An 18,294-nucleotide genomic window follows, 5' to 3' on the forward strand; every position below is an offset into this window, starting at 1 on the left:
TTCTCGGACCCTCAACTAATAGTACCCCGACCTCAAATCTATCTTTGAAAACACCGAGGCTCCCTTTAATTGATCAAACAAATCGTCAATTCGTGGCAATGGATATTTATTCTTTATCGTCACTTTATTGAGTTGACGATAGTCGATGCACAACCTCATGGTTCCGTCCCTCTTCTTCACAAACAATACAAAGCGCCCCATGGAGAAAAACTCGGTCGAGCGAAACCTCTATCCGTCAATTCTTGCAATTGAACCTTCAATTCCTTTAATTCCGTTAATGCCATACGATACGGGGCTATTGAAATCGGCGTAGTACGGTACAACCGATGCGAATTCCACTTCTCGAACCGGTGGCAATCCGGTAACTCCTCGGGAAAAACATCTGAATACTCACAAACCACTGGTACCGATTCGAGTTTCCTTTCCGTCTCTTTACTTCCAAACACATACGCAAGGTATGTTTCACACCCTTTTCACATACCTCCGGCGGTCATAGAAGATATTATCATTGGCGCTCCTTTTAAATCGATGAGACTCGACTCGGACTACCTCATTATTTGCACTCCTCAAATCAATGGTTTTCCTTTGCGATCCACCTTTGCATCATGTCTGATCACCAATCCATACCAAGAATAACATCGAATTCATTAAATGGTAGAAGCATCGGATCGGCCGAAAACAGGACTCTCGAATTATTAGGGGCATCTCTTGCACACTTTATCAACGAAAGCACGTATTGACCCAAAGGGTTTGACACTCGAATTACGAACTCGATGAGACTCAATAGGTAGAGTCTTCTTTGGATGCTAAGGTTTCACATACATATGAGTGAGTAGAGCGGGGTCAATCAATGCAATCACAATAGTATCAAAGAGAGTAAAAGTACCGGTGATAACGTCGGGGAGGATGCCTCCTCTCGTGCTGCGGATGGCATATGCTCTAGCAGAGTACGGGTCTCGGATCGGACAGCCATATTAGAGGCTCCTCTCGATTACCACCCCTACCTCCAGAGATTCTCGGGGCCTACCTCCACCGTCGTTCCACTAGGTCTTGCACCTTGCGTCTTATTCCTCTCATCTAGCTCCGTGCAATCTCTAATGAAGTGGTCCTTGAACCGCATCCATATGAGCCCTATTATGAGACTTACCCCAACATTCACCTAGGTGTCGTCTTCCACATTGGGGGCATTCAGGTCTCTCTTGGCGATTATTGCCCACACTAGCTCTGAAGTAGCTCGGAGTCCGTCAATGGTCGGGCTCTAATGGAAATTCCCGATCGTCCTCGACTTCTTGGTGTCCTCCACGAACCTCTTTACAGCCGAGAACGGAGCTTTACTCGTCGATCTTTTACGGTAATCTCTTGCTTCAAATTCAGCCTTCTTCTTCTCCTTCCCAAGTTCTTCCGCCTTGCGTGCTCGTTCGACTAGTGTCACGAACTCCTTTATCTCCAAAATTCCCACTAGTAACTTTAACTCTTCATTCAATCCTTCTTCAAATCTTTTGCACATCGCAACCTCATCAGCCACACACTCCGAGCATACCGACTAAGTCTTACGAACTCATGTTCAGTATTGAGATCTGATCATCCGGCCTTGCTTGAGTTCCAAGAATTCCTTACGCTTCGATCGATGAACCGTTGACTAATGTATTTCTTTCGAAATTGGATTGGAAGAAATCCCAAGTAACTCGTTCATTTGGGACTATGGAAATTAAAGTCCTCCACCAATAGTAAGTGAGTCTCATAACAAGGATATAGCACACTTAAGACATTCATCGGTGTGCATGACAGTTCATCTAACACTCTAATGGTGTTATCGAGCGAACTTCGGCCTTTTCGGCATCATCAATAACTATGGCCTTGAACTCCTCGCCCCACGCTTCCTAATCAAGTCCACGGTGGTTTACTCAGCCTCACAGGATCGATGAATGGAGGCATTGCGGGCTCTTGGGGTGGAGTATTTAATTTCGGAATGGTTGGACAGCCGGGTTGGTTCGGGCATATTGCGCGACCCACTCATTCATCATGGTGAAGAAGGCTTGTTTCGCCCTTCATTTTGATTATTCGCGGATGATCGAGGCTCAGCAGGCGGTGTCCCTTGCGCAGAGCAGCCGCTACACTTTCAACGTCATCCGCCAAGGGTCTCTACCCCGGGTTCCATTGCTAATCAAAACAAAAATTCCAACCGTCGAAGTCATCACATTATTAAGCGCTAACAATTTGGCATGTATAGCTAGACTCACACGCGCTATGGTAGTCCTAGAACCGACTAAACCATAGCTCTGATACCAATAAAATTGTAACACCCTAACTTCGTGACCGGCGCGATTGTCGGACACGAGGGTTAACGGCCAAACCTCTCTAGATACCAACCAATTTGACGTTACCAGTCAGGCTGGAAAACTGCGTCACCGTCGCCTTAAAAATCATATCTCGAGTTTCAAAACTCGGAAACTGGTTTCGTAAATTTTCCCTGAATTTATACTCACATACCCATCCATGGATTTATTTTTAGAATTTTTGGTTGGGCCAATTGGTACAGTTTATTAGTTAAAGTCACCCATGTTACAGGGACCGACTGCTCTGACCTTCGCGCGTTACAACTTGAATATCTCCCTGTACAGGGCTTTAATACTGGTGTCGTTTGTTTCTAATGAAACTAGACTCAAAATGGAATCTTTACATATAAGGCATGACTCCTAATTCTTTCTGGATAATTTATGGTAAATTTTCAAAGTCACGACAGGGGACCCAGAAACCGTTCTGGCCCTGTCTCACGAGAACCTTAATATTTCTCAGTATACCACTCGTATGGTCGTTTCGTTTCGTCCATATAAAAATAGATTCATCAAGGTTCAGTTCCATAATTTACTCACTATTTAATTCTACTTCTACTATTTTTAGTGATTTTTCAATCTCATCTCACTGCTGCTGTCCGCAACAGTTACTGCAGTAGACTATGCCAATTTCATGAATTTTTCCTTGGCCTTAATCATCCACCATACATGACACAAATTATGGCCACCTTATCAAAATTTGAGTTTCTAAGACTCGTGGCTATAGGTTCTAGCATCCCACTCGACGACCACATAGGCCATTTTCACATGGCTTAAAGTTTACAACCCACAATTCGACAAAATATAATAGCCTATACATGCCAAATGTTCTTCAACAACAAAAACAATACCACAAGATTTCAGCCGGTGTGATGACTTCAACGACGGTCCCGATCACATAAACAATACGAGTCCGAGAGACCTAAAATGGGTGACAAGAAAAACACCGAGTGAGTTTACAACTCAGTAAGTCATAAGCATTCATCAATCCACCGATAAAGTTACTACAACATGAAACAATAAACGAGGCTAGGTACTCATCCATATCGAATCTATACCATAATTCCTCGGACCTTTCGGTCCAATCTCATACCAAGTCATACATCCACATTTCATATTCTACACAACAAGATATTTGAGGCATTTTCACACACTAACTCATTTCCACCACAATCATACAATTTCAATCATCACATAGATTTAAGGCTTACCAAATTCAACCCGAGCATGAACATATTTTCTATTCGTCATGAGCTCGAGGTACTTACCCGATCCGCTGTCCGGGATTAGCTCGATGATGTCGCACACTCAGTGCCAATTGTAATGCAAAAGCATATAGTGAATCCGCACACTTAGTGCTATATGTATTCAACTCGCACACTTAGTGCTATATAATCAAACTCGCACACTTAGTGCTGTACAATTTTAAACCCGCACACTTAGTGCCAATCTTGTCACCGTGTCCATTTATACCCGCACACTTAGTGCCGAGACCAATACCTTATGTATTTTGCTGCCTTTATACATTCAACAATGGCATCATTCCATACACATACATTTCCATTTACACACCAACTCATTTAAACACATTTGCATATATATATTGATCATTTAAATCAACACCAAATATACGCTTAATGACTTACCTTGTGTTGGGTAAAACAGTCCAAGTCGGCTACTCGATGACCTTCGTCTTTCCCTTGCTTGATTCTCCTTCTTTAACTCCTTGAGCTTAATCAATAAATCAACTAGTTTAACCCTCTTGCTAAACATTCATAATTCAATTACACATGCATATGTATGTTTGTATATTCGCAACCATCCTCACTTATTACCCATTTGGTCAACAATCTAAGCCAAGATAAGGCTTCAATATGGTTGCCTCTAACCGAATACATGCACACCAATCTACTTCCTTTGGCGAATATGCATGTCTATGTGGAGGCCAATTTTACACTTAATACTACACAAAAAAACAGCATACATTTTCCTAATTAACGCATTACATATTGTAGTTCTATACACATCTCTCATTTATTTCATAACCAGAAACAACATCACAAGCAAATAGACACCTTAAAATAGTATACATGTCATACCAATTCATCATGTGCAAACATATATTCATGTAGGTGCAATGGCGAATTCTCAAGTGGCTTATATCCAAATATACACACATATCCAAAGCTTAAATCTTACTTACCATGCAACATGCATGAATCATACTTATGGATATAACATGGCGAATACCACAACACCATACCGTTTCAATTTGGTCATGGTTAAACAAAGAACTTAGTATCTCATTCAAAAATGCTAAAAGAAAATCTAAGAATCCTCAATCCACCATCACATGAATCATTATCAAGCTTGATATTTAGCATGCAATGGCATTAACACCATATTCACTTTGGCGAATTTCATTCCCATGACATAACAAAGATTTGAACCATGGGCTAACAAGAACATCAAGCTAGCAACTAAAATATACATGAATCTCATGGCAAAACATCAAACTTACCTTAATCTAGGTACAAGTATGGCCAAACCTCCTCCTAAACCTCTTCCAAACCAACATGAAACAAGAATTCCTTCCTTCTTCCTTAGAATTTTCAGCCCAAAGGAAATGAAAATGATGAACAAAATTCTTCTCTCCTTCTCCACACTCACGGCAATGGGCATGCATGAGACCATTTTTTCTCTTTTTTTTTTGTTCCTTTCATTATTAAATTCCCATGCTCACTATTTTATTTTTTCTTACATACACCATTGTCCCAACATGTTTTATGACATGTTTTTACCCATAATCTCTTGTCATGGCGGCCACTAACTATTAGGGGGAAATTTGACATGCAAGTCCTCCCTTTGACTACATGCACTATTAGGTCCTTATAGATTAGCCTATCACTTTTCAAAAGTGTCACACAAGTCCTACTAACTGAATTCACATGCTATCGGCTAAATCGAAGCTTGAAATTTTCACACATTCATAATTACATATTCTAGACAATAAATATTACGTTCAAACATTTCGGTGACTCGGTTTAGCGGTCCCGAAACCACTTCCCGACTAGGGTCAATTTTGGGCTGTCACAAAACTTTCTTGTCTTAATTAGGTAAGTTTTCTTGTCCCGTTTTTAGTAATTTTGATATTTTTGAAACCGAGATAGCTTAATCTATCTATTTGATGGATCAATTTGAAAAGTTATCAAAGTATGGAAATTATGTCATGGATGAATATGCTGAAAATTTGAAATTTATGGTAGAAAATGAAAGGTTGTTGATAGATAAACAACTTTTACAAAGTTATTTTTGATGAAAACATGATTTAGGGACTAAAATGTAAAGTTGTGAAATTCTGTATTTTATAGAATGTATGTGCTTCAAATTTTATAGTGAAATTTTAGTTAGACTTGGAATAGGGAGTAAATTGCATAAATTTCATTTTCTGAGCCTAGGGAAGAAATTGGAATTTATGGAAAAGTTAGGGGCAAAATGGTAATTTTTCTTAGGATGTAAATTGAGTCCACTTGAATACGAAATGTGGTAAATAGATGAATAAATTCATTTATATAGATCCGGATAACACAAATTCGAAGCTAGATTGAGGAAAAGAGAAAGTTTCGGATTAGTAGATTTATATACGCAACAAGTGTCAAGGTAAGTTCGTGTAACTTAATTGAGCTTGTAAATATGATGAATTGAATGTTGTGGTATATGGAATGTGTTTTGTATTTATGTGAGTTAATTTGAATGTTATAACATAAGAAATGATTACATGCTTGAGATTGTTTGAAAAGGGTTAAATTCCATTTGAATATTGGATTTCGATGGATAAACGAAATTTTCTTACTAAATGAGGTCCTGCATCGTTGCTGACGGGATTTAGCCTGGATTGGTAATCCTATTATAATCCCTCTAGCATATGTTACAAAGGATTTAGCCTGGACTGGTAATCCTAATTGAGCTCTTCTAAGCATATATTACAAAAAGGATTTAGCCTGGACTGGTAATCCTGTTATATGTTATGAGACTCGAGAGTGTGCTTTCCAATTAAGTGCCCTAATGGGTACTTCTGAATATGAATTGGCAAGTTATTAAATTGTACATCTTGAGTTACTATTTGAATATCCATCGAAATTTTAATGATTCAACGGGTAAAATACTTGGCATGATATGAGAATTATGAGATGAAATGAATGATGTCTTGAAAGAATATAGTATGATGAGCTCATCTATCCTTACTTGATGCGTATGTGAACATTTATGTAACTAACTTGTTTGATTGAGTGTATGTGTATAGGTAAAATTGCCAAATTGATGAAAAAACATGTTATTGAATGCTTAATGTTAATAAATGTAAATTGGTAAGTTTTAATTCCTGTTATACGAACTTACTAAGCATGTAATGCTTATTTAGTTTATTTTCCCTATTTTATAGTTCTCGGAAGCTCGCGAAGGTTGGAGATCAGTTGGAGCATGGAAACACAAAAATATACACACTTTTTCATGCCCTTTTTAACTCAAATTCATATAGTTTCGGTAAAATTATTGTTGAAAAATATATAAATATTATAAAATAATTATTTTGTACTTAAATTATTAACATAATGAATTTTAATTAATTTTATAATCAATTTTGATTAATTTTGATTATTTTCGACAAGTTTGCACAAAGGGCAAAAATTGGCTCTACAAACACTGCTAGAAGTTCAAAACTAAGAAGCAATTTGAAGTATCAAGGTGAACTAATTTTCAGCCTAAGTCGGTCCAATTATGTGTATTAATTCATGATATAATTAATTTTAATTTATATCCAATTTAATTTGGATTAAATAAATTATTATTAATTAATTATGAAAAAGTGATCCAGTTGAGCCGAACCGACCGAGAAGGGGACAGCCCAAAACCGTCCATATGCTGACCCAAATCAGCTTATTGGCTGATTATTTAGCTTGCAAAAAGGCCCTTGAAGACTTGTTCAAGTTGCAAACAAACCCCTCCACAATTGGTGGCTTTATAGATTTGTCCCAAGCCTAACTTAGCAAAGTTGAAACTATCAACCTTGCCACATGTGTGGCCGTCCAAGGGAGGGCTCTTTGGCTGATAATGTTAGCTATTTCTAGCAGCCCTCTTCAGCTATAAAAACCCCCTTAGGCTGGTCATTTGAAACACATCTCAAGCATTCACATCTTTTCTCTCTTCTCTCCATTTTCTCTCTTCTTTTCCATTCCAAATTCCCTTGCTCTCTTGTCAATTTCTCCTCTTGAAAAAGGGGCATTCATCAGCCATTTGGAGTAGCAATTAAGTGTTCATAGCAGCCTTGGTCAACAAGGACAATGAAGAAGGAAGAACGGAGCAAACTAGTCAAGCCACAGAAAAACACCGGATTTGATTCTTGTTCTCTATCTCTTTAATTTTTTTTTTGTTATTATGATGAACATATCTATGAATATTTATGTTGTTGAAATGGTTAATTTAATCAATTTAGCTTGAATTTAATTCGTGTTAGGTTGATTGGATTTTGTTTGCTAAAATAGTTAAAATTGTGTTTATGATGTTATAGGCCTCGGTAAGATGCTTGATTAAGTAAAATCATGACAAAATTATTGATGCTTGATTAAGTAAAATCATGAGTAAGTTATTCTTGCATTACAATTTTGAGGTAGCTAATGAATTAATTATTAAAATGGATTGAAATTGTAATTAATGGACACACTACTTAATCAGTGCATGTTTAATCATCTAAGGTAGCTGAAGGTCAAATTAGCAATGATATTTGACGATACATTTGCATTGCATAACTTGCAAGATTATTGTGATTAAACTGTGTCAAGGTAGGGATATTTTGTTACCTCACGTAGTCTTTTATGTGCTTATTAGATTTAATTAATCGTTTGAATTGACATAGGGACATGTACAAGAGATTATTTCGATTTAATAAATATGTATATGCAATAACATACTTGCCTATTAAAGATTTGTTTAATCGGTTGAATTAACATAGGGATATAGTCAAGAGATGAATGGATTTTCGTAGGTGAGTAGGTTCATAAGTTAGCAAATTACCGAGTTGCCATAAATTTATTCGTAACAATATAAACATGAGTTTAATAATTATGTCATCTTGATTTAAATTGTATATTGAAATCGTTCATTTGAGATTTATTTATTTAGTTTACTTAGTTTAAAATCTTAGTTTTTAATCAGCCTCTTCAAACAAAATATTTTTCTTCACCAAAGTGTTTTAAATAGCATTCATAATTCTTTTCACAGTCCCTGTGGGTACGATAACTCGACATTTACTTGTCACTTTATTACTTGTTGCGATTGTGTACACTTGCACATTTCTGTCGTTCCAAGTTTTTGGCGCCATTGCCGGGGACTGTTTTAAAAAGTCATTATTTGTGAATTTGTTAGTTTTGCATTTTGGTTTATTTTTCTGTTCAAATTTTAACTTAATTAATTTTTTCGGTGATTATTTCAGGTGTTTATGAGTATTGACCGAATTATTGATTTACTCCCTGTAGACCCTGAGAATGAACGAACTTTTCGACAGCAAAGAAGACAAGCAATGTAACACCCCTAACCTGTATCCGTCACCGGAATAGGGTTACGAGGTATTATCGATAAAATCACAACATACGACATTCATTTCTCAAACATAAATCCATTATCACTTAAATATTACTCAAACATAATTATATTGTCCCTTATAAGGCTCTATGAGACCCTAAAACATACTTGAAAGAGGTTTAGGACTAAACTGATAACATTTGAAAACTATGGGAAACTTATAAAATTTCTCTTGCATACAGGGATCACATGCCCGTGTGAACAGGCCTGTGCCCAAACACGCCCGTGTCACGAGCCGTGTGGAAATAGGTCATACATACTAACTTGCATCACACGGCCAGAGACACGCCCGTGTGGCTTGGCCGTGTGAAATTTGAAGGGTATACTGACTTGGGTCACACGGCCGGCCACACACCCATGTGCCAGCCAGTGTGTCACACACAGCTAGTAGACACGCCCGCATGTCTGAGCCATGTAACTCACTGATTTGTTTAAACTAAGTTATAGCAGACACATGGTCGAGTCACACGCTCGTGTGCTCAATCGTATTGGGCGCAAATAGGCTTGGTTTAAGCCATATTTCTCACCCACTTCAAGCATGCCTAAACCAAAACATTTCATACCATTTCAATACACTTATAGGCAACCAAAACATGCCAATTCATATACAAATCATGCCATTTCATCTTCAACCATTTCACTACTCAAATCATAACCATAAACATACCAAAACAATATGTCATTACACAAGGCCATATATACATCACATATCACTTACCAAATTCATAAATTAAGCCAACCCAAATGGCCAAATACACACCCACATTTACATCATTTATGAGCCAAATCTCATGGTTAATATCATATCTCAAAATATATCATCATATCACTAGCCTATACATGCCATATACCATATTTACAAAGCATAAAAAGTACCAAAAAGTTTATCAATAGTGTGACGATGTTCTTGATGATCCCTGAGACCGAGCTAGCTTCGATTATCTATAAAACAGGGAAAAAAAACACAAAAAGTAAGCTTTGAAAGCTTAGTAAGCCATATACAAATAAAATTACCACATGAATCAATATCATTTCCATCAATAGGCAAATTATAAGTAAGCACATATAAGCTCACAAACCTTTCCCACTGTATACATATTCAACACCATATATGAATTCATCAAATACTTTCCTTTTCAATACTTGTATGAATCTCATACGTACCTGAGTCACTTAACTCATTCACACATTCTTCCTCGACTTGACTTTTTGTAAACGAAAAAATATATAGGATCTTTCCTATGTCATTTATCACCTTTTTACATAAAATTGTTGTTAAAACTAAGTAATTGTTTAATAAATTAATGAAATATGTGAAAATATGAAATTAGGATATAGAAATTATTAAAATGTGATTTTATGCTTTATTATATAGTTTTCATGAATAAATGGCTTATTTTATATTAATTTGAATATATTATATTTTAGTGGGCCATGCATGATTAAAATAAATAATAAAATATAAAATTATATTTGATAATTAATTTTAAAATATTTCTTTAATAATTTGGGTTTTAAATTAATTAATTAAATAGAATAAATTTTATTCTTTGGTCCTCTAACTTTTTGATTTATTCTGGACAGGTCTGATAGTTTTGCTAGATTACAAAACTGTCCAAATTGGGGACCAAGTCAACCCCAAATTCAGCTGCACATGGCTGTCCATAAACTAATTTTTGGTTTAATTGCACAAGGTCCTTGAAGAGTTGAAGAAATTAGAGATTTACCTGAAGATTTGCACTTGACCGAGTCTAGTCCTGAGTTGTTGTGGCACTCAAATTGACCAAAAATCAAGCAAAAATCAGCTCAACTTCCTTCATTTATCGCCGGCCACCGATGGAAGATGCTTCAAAAGATGAAAACTCTTATTTTTAGTAAACTATCACCCTCTCCTCACCTATAAATAAGACCTTATTCTCACATTTCTACTCATCCCTCGTCATTCATCATTCTCTCCTCTCTAAATTCTCTTAGCATTCTTCTTTTCTCCCCACGCCTATCATCATCTTTTCATAAATATTTTAGCATTTGAGCCTCTTAAAGAACCCTTGGTCGACCACATTGGAGAGCCATCAGCAAAGGAGCAAAGCAAAGGAATGAGAGAGCCTCGTTAGTCAGAGTCTTGGGTGACAACCACTCTGAATTGGGTTTAATCTTTCTTTTCTTTAATTTAATTTAAAGATGTTTGCTATGTGTTCTTTGTTCTTGTTTACAACAATGTTGGCTTAATTTTATTTAATCTAGGATAATTACTTTGATTAAATAATATTTATTAGATTCATGCTTATAATGTTTGTGCCTTAATCGATCATGTTTTCAATTAAAATCAAGTTTGTATTTCGTTCATACGTGATTGAAATGCACCTGAATTAGCTGAGCGATCCTAACCAGATGACAACTAGTGGATGCATAATTGAAATGTGAATGCTCAATTTAGATCCTAACCCGATTAATTTGCAAGTTACATAACAACCCTAACCAGGCTCAGTTATCTGCATAGTTTTTATATTTGTGTGATTAAACTTTTTCAAACCTAACACATCCCTGTTACCTCGCACGAATACTAAGAAAACCTTAGTAAATAAGGATCAGTAAAATACGTATTTACTAAGTAAAGGATTTTGAAAGGACCTAACGTAGTTTCCAAACTCATGAAAGATTGATTTGCCATGGAATGTTTTTCCGAATATTACTAAGCATGTTGATAATAAATTGAGTTTAATTAAAGTAATTGTCCTAGTTTATTTATGTTATAATTGCTGCAAATTGTGTTTAATTTTGCTTAAATCTATTTCATTCATATAGTTTACATACTTTGGTTAATTTGCATTAGGGATCATTGCATTTAGTTTAACATATTTTAATCATCACTTCTAAACTAAATTGTGTTTTTATTTACCAAATTGTTAATATAATTTTACAAATTAAGTGACTTAGCACAAATACAATCCCTGTGGAGACGATAACTCGATACTTACTTATTACTTGATAACGACTGTGTACACTTGCACAAATCTACGCGTTACAAGTTTTTGGCGGCGTTGCCAGGGATTGTCAACTGTTTCCATAGTCATTTCTTTCGTGAAATTATTTATTTTCAGATTTGGTTTATATCTAACATTACTAACTTATTATTTTTAATTTTGTGATTTTTTTAGGTTTTTATGAGCATAGATTAGATTATTGATTTACTCACTATAGACCTTGAAATTGAGCAAACTTTCAGACAAAGAAGACGTGAACAAATAGCTCAAAGACAAGTCGAGATGGACCTTGGAAATCAGAATCAAGACCAAGGTAATGAAGCCTATCATGTACAGAATCCTATCCCCATTGCCGATGATAGGGATCGATGCATCAGACAATATGCTGTGCCACTTTTCAGTGAGTTAAATTTAGGAATTAGAAGGCCAGATATTGAGGCAACCCAATTTGAATTGAAACCAATGATGTTTCAAATGCTCCAAACGGTGGGCCAATTCAATGGTATGTCCATTAAATATCAACATCTCCACCTTCGATTGTTTATGGAGGTGAGTAATTCATTCAAGATAACAGGTGTGATTGAAGGCGCACTGAGGTTGAAGTTGTTTCCATACTTGTTGCGAGATTGAGCACGAGCATGGCTTAATTCATTGCCTCCAAGTTTCATATCTATATGGCAAGAATTAGCAGAGAGATTTTTGGTTAAGTATTTCCCGCCTAGGAAAAACACTAAGTTGAGGAACAAGATCACAACCTTCCAACAACTGGTTGAAGAGTCTTCGTATGAGGTTTGGGAGCGATTCAAGGAGTTATTGCGTAAGTGTCCTCATCATGGGATTCCTTATTGTATGCAGTTGGAGACATTCTATAATGTTCTCAATGCGCATACAAGATTGATGATAGATGCTTCTACAAATGGTGCAATTTTGTCTAAGTCTTATAATGAGGCTTATGAGATCATCGAGAGGATCGTGAGTAATAACTATCAATGGCCAGCAAATCGAACAGCTTCAGGAAGACGTGTAGCTGGAGTTCATGAAGTTAACGCCCCCACTTCATTATCAGCTCAGGTATCATCTATTTTCTCTATGTTAAAATAGTTTACTGCTAATAGTGCTAATAATTTTACAGCTTTGCCACCAAGTCCATACGAAGTAGTTTCCTATGTGTATTGTAGGGAAGGTCATTTTTTTGAGAATCGTCCATCAAATCTCGAGTCAGTGTACTATGTGGGGAACCAATATCAAAATAGGAGTGAACAAGGACCCCAGTCCAACTTCTATAATCCTTCGTGGTGTAATCATCCTAACTTTTCTTGGAGTAACTAAGGAAATGGACCGAACCATAACTCATTGCAGCATAGACTCAACCAATCTTAAGGGTTTAATCAGCAAGCTCCAAAACCACCTTAAGCTGAGGCATCAAACAATTTAGAGAACTTGTTGAAAGCGTACATGTCAAAGAATGACGCTTTGATCCAAAGCCAAGCAGCAACACTGAAAAATTTAGAAAACCAAATGGGTCAGTTAGCTACAGAGCTTCGTAATAGACTGCAAGGAACCTCGCTGAGCGATATTGAGAATCCAAGAAATTTGGGTAAAGAACATATCAAGGTAGTGGCATTGTGAAGTGGTAAAGTTCTAAAACCCCGATTGATTGATGTCGAAGATAAGCCCGTTGAGAAGAATCAACCAACTATTAAAATTCCTACACCAAAGAAATCAGATTCTGCAAAGACTGACAAGGTAAATCTTAACGTAGTGAATTCAGATACTGTAACATCTTCTTTGGATGAAGATTTACCTACTTAGAAAAGTTGTCCGGTTCAACCGAAAGTTCCATCACCTCCATATCCGTAAAGATTGCAGCAACACAAGTAGAAATAAGAGGTGCAATTCAAGAAGTTTTGGATGTTTTGAAGCAGCTACACATCAATATTCCATTGGTGAAGGCTTTAGAAGAAATGCTAAATTATGTGAAGTTTATGAAGGATATACTATCTAAGAAGAAACGACTGAGTGAGTATGAGACTGTTGCCTTGACAAAGGAGTGCAGTGCATTCCTGCAGAACAAACTACCACAGAAATTGAAAGACCTATGAAGCTTTACTATACCCTGTAACAATGTTGAATCTTACTGTGGTAAAGCTTTGTATGATTTAGGAGGAAGTATCAACTTGATGCCTAAGTTTATTTTCAAAATGTTAGGGATAGGTGAAGTAAGACCTACAACTGTGACGCTTCAGCTAGCGGATCGATTTTACCATATCCTGAGGGAAAGATCGAGGATGTTTTGGTAAGAGTCGATAAATTTATTTTTCTTGTTGTTTTTATTGTCTTAGATTTTGAAGTAGATAAGGAAGTGTCGAACATCCTTGGGAAACCTTTTTTAGCCACAGGAAGAACGTTAATTGATGTGCAGAAAGGTAAACTCACCATGCGAGTTCAAGATGATCAGGTAACCTTTAACATTCTTAAAGCGATGAAATTTCCCGATCCGGCAGAAGAATGTTCAGTTATGGAAGAGATAGAAACCTTGGTTTCTATGGCAAGTAATTTTGAAGAAGATCCATTGGAGAAAGCCTTAGATCTTGACCCTTTGGAGGATGAAGAAGGTGAAGAAAACATGGCTTTGATGGAAGCTTATCTGAGAAATTTTATTCAATCCACACGGTTTGAACCATTGGAGTTGGAAGTTAAAGAATTTGTGCAACCCAAGTTGTCAATAAAAAAACCACCTAAAATCGAACTAAAGGTACTTCTTTCCCATTTGAAATATGTTTATTTAGGTGGCTGTTCTACTTTGCCTGTGATTATTTTAGCAGAACTGTCGAAAGATCAAAAGGAGCAACTACTTGTTGTTCTAAAGAAATTTAAGAAAGCAATTGGTTGGACCATAGCTGATATTCGAGGTATAAGACCTTCTTTTTGTGGCATAAAATTATTTTGGAAGAAGGTGAAAGAGCTCGAATTGATGGGAAAAGAAGGCTCAATCCTATTATGAAAGAAGTTGTGAGAAAGGAAGTGATCAAATGGTTAGATGCAGGAATCATCTATCCTATTTCAGATAGTTCGTGGGTAAGTCGGGTACAGTATGTGACGAAGAAAGGTGGAATAAAGATTGTCAAAAATGAGCGTAAGAAGTTAATTCCAACGAGAACCGTTACTGGTTGGAGAATCTGTATTAATTACAGAAAATTGAACAAAGCCACTCAGAAGGACCATTTTCCGTTGCCTTTTATGGATCAGATGTTAGATCGACTAGCAAGTAATGAATTCTATTGTTTTTTAGATGGCTATTCGGGATATAACCAAATAGTTGTAGCCCCAGAAGACCAACATAAAACAACCTTTACTTGTCCATACAGTACGTTTGCTTTTAGGCAAATGCCTTTTGGTTTATGCAATGCACTTGCAATATTTCAACGATGCATGATGGCAATATTCACTGATATGGTTGGAAATTTTGTTAAGGTTTTCATAGATAATTTTTCTATTTTTGGTAACACTTATGATATTTGTTTGAGTAATTTGGCTAAGGTACTGAAGAGATGCGAAGAGACGAATCTTGTCCTTAACTGGGAAAAATGTCATTTTATGGTCAAGGAAGGGATTGTCTTAGGACATAAAATTTCAAATAGAGGAATTGAAGTCAATAAAGCAAATGTAGACATTATTGAAAGATTACCGACCCCAATGAATGTGAAATGAGTCAGAAGTTTCTTAGGCCATGTCAGTTTTTACCGAAGGTTTATCAAATATTTCTTGAAAATTTCTAAACCGTTGTGTTTGTTGTTGAGAAAGATACATTGTTTGATTTCAACAAAGCATGTTTGGAAGATTTTGAAGATCTGAAAAAATGGTTAATCTCAGCCCCAATAATCATTACACCTGATTGGAACTCACCTTTTGAGTTGATGTGCGATGCAAGTGACTATGCTATTGGAGCTGTGATGGGTCAAAAAAGAAACAAAATGTTTCACCCTATTTACTACGCAAGTAGAACTTTGATGGGAGCCCAACTTAATTATACGATAACCGAAAAGGAACTCTTTGCAATAGTTTTTGCTTTTGAAAAATTTCGCTCATATCTTATAGATACCATAGTCACAGTACTTACTGACCATGCGACCATTAAATACTTGCTCATGAAGAAAGATGCAAAACCGAGGCTAATTCGTTGGATACTATTACTTCAATAATTTGACCTTGAGATCCAAGATAGAAAAGGAGTTGAAAATCAAATAGTTGATCATCTGTCGAGGTTGGAAAAGATGAGGTAACTCAATCATGTGTGCCTATCAACGAGAATTTCCCAAATGAGCACTTATTTAAGGTAAATTGAATTCATGAAACACCTTAGTTTGTTGATTTGGCCAATTATCTTGCATGTGTAATAATTCCTCGAGAAATGACATACCAACAAAGAAAAAAATTCCTTCATGATAGTTGGTATTATTTTTGAGAGGATCCATTTTTGTTTAAACAATATGCAGATAATATAATCCGAAAGTGTGTAGCTGAAAGTGAGATTGCTGAGATCTTGTATCATTGACATTCATATCTAAGTGGGGGACACTTTTGTAGTTCACGCACTGCAGCAAAGATTTTAGAAGCAATTTTTTTTGGCCTACGCTATTTAAAGATGCTTATGCTTTTGTGAAGAACTGTGATAAATGCCAAAGAACTGGAAATATATCAAGGAGGAATGAGATGCCCTTGACAAACATTTTTGAGATTGATTTATTTGACATATGGGGCATTGACTTCTTAGGCCCGTTTCCTTCTTCGTGTGGGAAAAAATACATCTTAGTTACTGTGGACTATGTATCCAAGTGGGTTGAAGCCGAAGCATACCCTACAAATGATGTTAAGGTAGTCATGAGATTCCTACATAAGCATGTGTTTACACAATTTGGGACACCAAGAGCTATTATTAGTGATGAAGGTTCTCACTTTGTGAACAAATGGCTTAAGTGGTTGCTTGAAAAATATGATGTGAAGCAGAAGATTGCTACTGCCTATCACCCCAGTCCAATGGGCAAGTTGAGAGAGTGAGCCGTGAAATCAAAGGTATCCTTAAAAATGTAGTACACCCTAGCAGAAAAGATTAGTCTCGAAGGCTCAATGATGCATTATAGGCCTATTGAACAGCATTTAAGACACTGTTAGGAATGACTCCTTATGGGTTAGTTTTTGGGAAGGCATGTCATTTGCCATTAGAGTTGGAGAATAGAGCTCACTGGGCCTTGAAGCAATTGAACTTTGATCTTAAGCAAGCCAGTGAGAGAAGGATGTTACAACTGAAGAGTTGGAAGAGTTGAGGTTGTTTTCCTATGAGAATGCCAACATGTGTAAAGAAAGATAAAATAGATGGCATGATAGTCATATACAACATCGCGAGTTTAAAGAAGGTCAGAAGGTTTTATTGTTTAATTCAAGGTTGAAGTTATTTCCTAGGAAGCTTAAATCCCGATGGAAAGGACCCTATACCATCTACCGAGTGTATCCTTATAGAGCTATTGAATTATACGACAATCGCGGAGGTACGTATAAATTCAATGGTCAACGACTCAAACATTATTAGGATGGTGAAGTTGAGCGAGTTGAATCCTCGTTCAAATTAACAGACCCTTGATTTTTCATGAACTTGTTTTGTAAATAAATAAATAGTTAGAATTTATTTTCTTACTTTACTAGTTTTAATTAATTATGTCTAAGGAGATTGGAACTTAAGTGCGACTACTGTGAACCCTCCAACCTTTCCTGCGAATTAATTTAATGTAATTTATTGAGAAGAAATTTTCTAATTGAGATTTAAAATTTTTAATTTTAATTTGTTTTGTTTAAATTTAAGGCCCAAGACAGCATAAAGGAGGGAAAAATCCATACCTATTGCCGCCACTCCCATTACTTGCTGCCCAAGTAACCCTACTGTAGCTAAATTTTTGCTACATGTTGCCCTAATTTTTCCTATATAAACCCCTCTACATATCCCTCAAACCAATTTGCTTACACCCTAAAAATCCCTAAATCTCCCTTTTGTGCCGTCAACCTCAAATCCCGAAAGAAACCCTAGTTCTCTTTCTTTTTTGCCGAAATCACCTATTTTCATCACAAGAAGATTGTCAAAGCACCAATTTCATTACTGTACATCACCGTTGTCACTGCTGTACACCGTCATTACTGTCGCACGCCGTCGTTACCACCGCACCATTCTTACCAGCTCAAGATTTCTGCCATAGCAAGTTCTACCCACTTGTTGATTTCTCTTCTTCCCTAGTAAGTAGAAACTTTGCCGAATTTTCAGGTTAAGATACCATGTCTCACAAAAGAACTAG

At 36.4% G+C, this 18,294-nt stretch overlaps 1 non-coding gene across 1 annotated transcript; it reads right to left on the reverse strand.

Moving 5' to 3' along the window:
• Window positions 1–12,685: 12,685 nt before the first annotated feature.
• LOC128294669 (small nucleolar RNA R71) lies at window positions 12,686–12,792 on the reverse strand. The gene has a single exon (XR_008284977.1). It is a non-coding gene; the product is annotated as a small nucleolar RNA R71 (small nucleolar RNA).
• Between the last annotated feature and the right edge of the window lie 5,502 nt (window positions 12,793–18,294).

This window comes from Gossypium arboreum, chromosome 6 (genome assembly GCF_025698485.1).
Source record: "Gossypium arboreum isolate Shixiya-1 chromosome 6, ASM2569848v2, whole genome shotgun sequence".
NCBI lineage: Eukaryota > Viridiplantae > Streptophyta > Magnoliopsida > Malvales > Malvaceae > Gossypium > Gossypium arboreum.